This window comes from Anser cygnoides, chromosome 11 (genome assembly GCF_040182565.1).
Source record: "Anser cygnoides isolate HZ-2024a breed goose chromosome 11, Taihu_goose_T2T_genome, whole genome shotgun sequence".
Taxonomy (NCBI): domain Eukaryota; kingdom Metazoa; phylum Chordata; class Aves; order Anseriformes; family Anatidae; genus Anser; species Anser cygnoides.
In genome coordinates, this window is record NC_089883.1 from 6,058,557 (window position 1) to 6,064,556 (window position 6,000).

A 6,000-nucleotide genomic window follows, 5' to 3' on the forward strand; every position below is an offset into this window, starting at 1 on the left:
ACAGGATGTAGAAAGATGCACTGACATATTTACAGATCCACACATCCCAAGTTTAGATGGAGGCTGGAACTGAAGGATGAACTCTTGGGAGCCGAATAAAGTTTGTTGAATATACCTAGATAACATAAACATGCTTTATTTCTTTAGATAACTCAATAGTACAATATATGAGTGATGGGGCAAAATAGAAAATGGAAAGAAAATTCTTCTGGGTATTTGTACTACCTAGATTTGATTTTGAACTCAATCCCCATATGCTTGCGAGATGGTCTGTCTTAGTTTGTGTCTGAATGACCTTTGAAGGCTTGAATATCCTGGACCTTTCTGAATCAAGTTTGGGGCTACAATTCTCCCTCTCTGGAGGAAAAATAACTTCAGAAAAAGCTGGAACAGAAGAAGAATTTGTTATGGCTTATAGATTGGGTGATTTATCCAGTTCGGAAACTGTGTGATAAAAACCACTACCTCCTCTTCCCCCAGAATAAAGCTGAATGGTGTAGAAAATTAGCCAACTTTTTTTCAATAAAGTTTTTTTCTTAATTACTATTATTGCCAGCTCAGCCCCATCATTCAACTACGCTTAGGAGATTAACTTTATTTTTCCTTGCAAAGTACTTTCTAACAATACTTATTAAATTTGCTGGAGGAGTGGCCCAAGTAACTGGAGTGTTCTCCTGTTCTGTCCTCCCACGCACAACTCAATCTTCCTCCACGCTTGCTCAGGAACAGCATCCTCCTCTTTCATGCATCTGTGCTATAAGCAGAAAGAGGATTTGACTTAAAGGGACACCGACAACTGGTTTTAAATCTCTAGTTAATTTGTTGTGAAAGTCATTTTTTAACATAATTTGGGGGTTTCTTTCAAGTGATGAGAGAGCAAGGAATCTGTTAAATGAAGGAGAATTAATTATTCCCAGCCATTACTGAAAATACAAACACAACCAGGTTGTGATAGAGCAAATGAAATTGATTTTAAACAAAAGTGAACCTGACCGCTCGCGTTTCATTGTCCCCTTTGTGGCGCTGACGGCAGCCCTTCTCCGAGGCAGGCTGCCTTCTCCAGGCTTCACTTCTTGTTCGACAGAATTAAGTATTAATCTGGCCACTCTTAGAGAGAGCTGCAAGATAACCCTATTTGCTCAGACCGTCTCAACTGATTAAGTCTTGTTTCCCAACTGATTGGGAAGATGTATGAGGGTGACAAGCATTTGTCTTACGGAGATCTTCATGTCTGAAGTCAGTAAATTCTCAGTTCTCTCTTACCCACCCGTTTCTCCCTGTAAGTCGACACAAACTCAAACACCAAATCTGCAATTTAGGAGCTGAAGAGGAGGTTCCAGTCTTCCTCTTCCAAAAATCCTTTCTGGTTCCTTTTTCTTAATCTGTTTCTTGACATCATTCCTTTCCTGCTAAAAGGTGTTAGGATGCAAGCTCTGATGTGTATTGTTTTGTTTTGTTTTTTAATGAAATACATACTGTTAGATAAGTTTGCATTAAAAAAATAAAATAAAATAAACAACAACAAAGCAGTAAAGACAGGGTAGGGGGTTACTAAATGCTGATGAGAACTGAGATATATTAACCAGCTATAAACGTGCTGTTCTACTCTCTGGCTTTGAAATCCCAGCTAAAAGGCTTCAAACCCTTTCTCTCATGGCCTATAATGTACACAGAGCAGAGCAGAGGAACGCAATTAACTCTTCCCTGTCTCTACAGCTGTATTAAAAAGGATTTCCCGAGATGGATTTAGAGTTACGTTATTAACAGCAAAAAAGATGATGAACAGAAACTTCTCCTGGTGTGTTTCCAGCTCCAGAGTGTCTTCAGATCACACCAAGACAACATCCTTGCTCTTGGAGATCAGCTGAGGGCCATGGCCAATGCTGCAAGGTGATGAGCTGGGAAGCAGAGGGGCACAAACCAGCAGTGGAGTAGGACGCACAGGGTACAAGCCCCTGGCTTGATGGCCATAGCAGCACATTAACCATCTCTCCCCAGCTTCCTCCTGCCTAAAAACATTTGGGAGAAAAGACAGAGTGGTCAAGAAAGATTATCCACAGCCACTGAAATAGCAGTGGAGCAATTTAGAAGAACTCTGGGGATGGTCTAATTAGGCCATCGCACATTAGCTCATGGCACACTGCTGGCATAACACCAAATTTGATGGCCATTGCATCAAAACATCTTAAAGCCATCTTGGAGCCTACCCTCCGGGCAGCATCAAGACCAGGCTTACCCCACAGACAGAAAGGGCAGCAAGGCTGCCCACGTACGACACTACTCACAAGCAGAAACAATCAGCTTTGATGGAGTATTTCACAAAAAGGTTTCCATCAGGCGCCAGCAGCTTTTTAAATATTAACCAGCGAGATCTGCTGGCTGACACTCTGGGATTACTGTCTCTGACACTGGTGATCCCAGCGTGTCAGCATAATTTAGCAGCCAAATCCTGGCTCCCAGCGAGTGGCTTGCAGATGTGGATTTTAATTAAAAATATTTAATTTTCAGCTCCGAGTTCCATTTGCTCTACCTGGCAGTACAGTCGCTGGTGCTCATCATGCAAACCACCGCAATGCTGCTCCGAGGAAACCTCAAACAGTTTCCTCTGCCTGTGGCAGCTCCACCAAACGGCCCCACGGAGCCCCGTTCTGCGTTCAGCCACAACAACTGAAACAGAGTTAAAAGTAAATCATCTGTGACTCAGAACCTACCTGATACCAGAGCAATTCACTCGGAGATTGGCAAAATGGAAAGTGCACCTTTCTAGCTCCGCCAAGATGCATCCCTTGAGAGTCTGTTTATCGTTTTTCACCCACAGGAGACTGACGACTCTAGGCGTTGCTCAAGTCTGGGGGAAAAAAAAAGCCAAGTTTAAATTGGCACCTCAGGGTTGTAAGCACGCACTGTTTGAAAGCTAGCTCCCGAGCCCAGCTGATACTGCACTCCTTTTGCTTGGGATGAGAAGTTGTACTCCCAGAGCTCCTGCAGTCTCACGGGCTGGGATTTCACGTGGTCCAGTGGGACCTTACACAGCTCTTTCAGTGTGTTGTTTTCCTTCCTAAAAAGAGAAGGCAGCTCTTTAATGAAAACTTGCCATTTCACTTTTTACTCACCACCGTTTAAATTACCCTTTTTCAGTATTTATATCATGAGTAGCTTTATATAAGAATTTTTCACTAATAGGTTTCTACATTTGCAGACATCTACTTAGTGAATCCCTAATTAAGCATGGTTGGAAATGCGTTTAGTGCAGGTCCTGCTCATAAACAAGGTTCTGCCTTTGTTTTCTGATTGCACACTGCAAGCAGCATACAGAGCTTTTGTCCATGTACAGACACTTCTTTTGAATATGGCAAAGAATGTGAGTATTTTGGAAGTTGTGTATTTAGGTTGATAAATATCTGAAGATATTTTGATATCATCATTTAGGGCCCACATTTTTAGGGAGTAAGTGGGAAGAACGTTTTCCTTATGTGAGAGAAGGGAACAGACATGAAGAAAAGAAGCCAGGAACAAACAGAATTCACTATACTAATATCCAGACCATTCAATATTCAGATGTTGATAATTATTATGAATAGCTTCACATTTTAATTATGGAAAATACTTCAAAATGTCACTTTTTTTTTTTTTTTAAATCCCATTTTATTTCCATAAAGGACATTCATAACTCTTCACTGCTTTTGAGAAGAGAAGTAGTCCTAGATCCTCTACCAAACTGCTGTTAAAGGGCATGCACAATTCAGTGCCAGTGAGAACCTATCCACATAGAAAGACTTTGTAAACTATTTGGGGGAAGGACAGTACATGGTTGTATAGTACCTGATGCAATGGAGGCATGACATATGACCCTTATCACAAATGGAAAAATAAACATCAACAAGACAGATTGAAGAACACATCAGAAACAGTAAAAATAACATTAAAAATAATCATTGCTAACATTTAGCCTGGAGTCCTTTTTGCTTTGTTGTTTTATATTGACAATCCCACCTAGAAATGGGTCTCAGACTTTTTGACTTGTCGACAACCCATTTTGCTCTGCAGACCCCAGTGTATCCACTGTCACCCATGGGAGGGCCCCAGGCCCTCTGCTACACCGCGTCTTTGGGGACGGATCAAATGGCTCCCAGACGAGAACAGAACCAGACATTTTCCAACCAAATACATCTCAGGTCACTGAGCAATGCTCTGGTGGCTCTGCCTCTCCTGCAAATGCCCAATCTGAGGCATTTCAATAAGTAGCTTTGCCTGAGGAACCTTCCTCCTCCAGGGTTTCCGTGCTGCTGGCAGGAGGAGATGCATGCCCCTGCCTCAGACAGCACCACACGTGGTCCAGCGAACTGACTGAAGTCACCAACATGGGCTGGATGTGTTGGTGATGTCCCTAACTTCAAATTGGGGTGCTGGAGATATGCACATAGGTTGTACTCCACCAGTACTGCTAGTGAGGAAGGTAGTGATGGCAGAGGCCTAGCTGGCTGCTAGGGAAAGGAGGGTTAGAAACCCCTCTAATTGCCATGGCTCCATGTGCACTGTTGATGAGTGCTACCCACTGTTGCAGAACAGGAGTACAAGAGGATTCTGAACGAAGGAGTTTCAAGCTGGACTTTAGGATTAATTGAGTCAGCAGCTGCCTGTTGCTGCTCTGAAGTCCCAGTGACCAGAGCCCCCGTGACAAATGCTGTAAAACCTAAACAAATCCTAGTCCTTGACCATAGCATCTAACAGCCTTGGGACATTGAATTATTAATTCAGATGAGGATTTATTTCAAGTCACTGCTTTACAAGGCAGTCGGGTACTGCCACAGGTGACTGCCACAGCAAGGACATTAGGGGAATCTCTCAAGATCACCTGGTGCTTGCTGGCATAGGGTCCAGAGCACAGCTGCTTCATCACGCCCTGCCTTGCTCTCACATTGAAGGATAGGGAAATCTCACATAGTTGTTCACACTCTGTGAAAATAAGCTGTATTAGCTGTACAGGGGGACAAATCTCTTCTGCAACTAGATCAACATGAACACATGTTGAGGGGCTCCTAGATCTCCTCAGGAAAGAACAGCTAGGTTTTACAGGGCTCTAAACCCTCACCTCCAGCCATCTCACCCGACATACTGGACAGTAGAAATTATGCCATGCTCATGGTCTACATTACAGGATCCCAAACAGAAGCTCTAAGAACCACTGATGAGTTTTCTTTAATTATGTCCTGGAGAATCCACTAACAGTGGCTGATGGAATTGGCTAGAGCATTGCCTTTCCCCTTCATAGCCCCACCACAGCTATTGATTTCTGCATCTCTTCTTCCTCTCTGCCCATGACATGAGTAGCAGACAACCTACCCTGCAAGCCCAGAGAAAGGTCAGCTCCAAATCCTTGTCCAAAGCCAGGCAGTTTCTTCTTCCCAGTCAGAAATGGCACAACTTTAATATGGTAATGATGTTCCACATTAACTTGTTCTCCAAACAAGGACCAGTTTGTTGTCAGACAGAAGTGGAAAAGGGTCAACCTTTTCTGCCCCTTCTACTTAAAACAATTCCTCCTTTCAGGGGGGAACGGCTTGAAAGCTCCAGTTATCTAAGTCTGTTTTCCACAAAGAGTGACACCTCCAAAACCAGACTCCTCCTCTCCCTTTTTTTAGGCTATGAACAAGTCCTTGGTGTTTAGGCCAGGCCACTTCTCCAATGCAGCTTCTGTCATTAGGAGAGAAAAAAAAAGAAAAGGGGAAAAAAGAAGAAGAAGGAAAAAAAAAACACTGCTTTTTGGGAAAGTTCCACAAATATTTTATGCCCCCTTTCTTTTTTTCTTGCTTTCCCCCCCTCTTCTTACATTCGCACAAGCAAAACAACAAGAGGGTCCTCTGATGAATGTGGCGGATCGCCATGGTTACGGTTCAGAGATGCAGCAAAAAGCAATTATGGTGGGACATAGTGGAGGGAAAAAAAAAAGAGAAATGCACCTCTTTGTCAGAATTTCTGAACAGCTGTAATAACACTTCT

At 43.0% G+C, this 6,000-nt stretch overlaps 1 long non-coding RNA gene across 1 annotated transcript in view; it reads right to left on the bottom strand.

Annotated features, from left to right (window-relative positions):
* The window catches only part of LOC125183728 (uncharacterized), a 29,001-nt gene extending 26,107 nt beyond the window's left edge, over window positions 1-2,894 (bottom strand). The window contains exons 1-2 of the long non-coding RNA XR_010834322.1: window positions 2,712-2,894; window positions 226-2,009 (exon numbers count right to left, since the gene is read on the bottom strand). This is a non-coding gene — a long non-coding RNA (uncharacterized lncRNA). The remainder of the gene's footprint in view (window positions 1-225; window positions 2,010-2,711) is intronic.
* Between the last annotated feature and the right edge of the window lie 3,106 nt (window positions 2,895-6,000).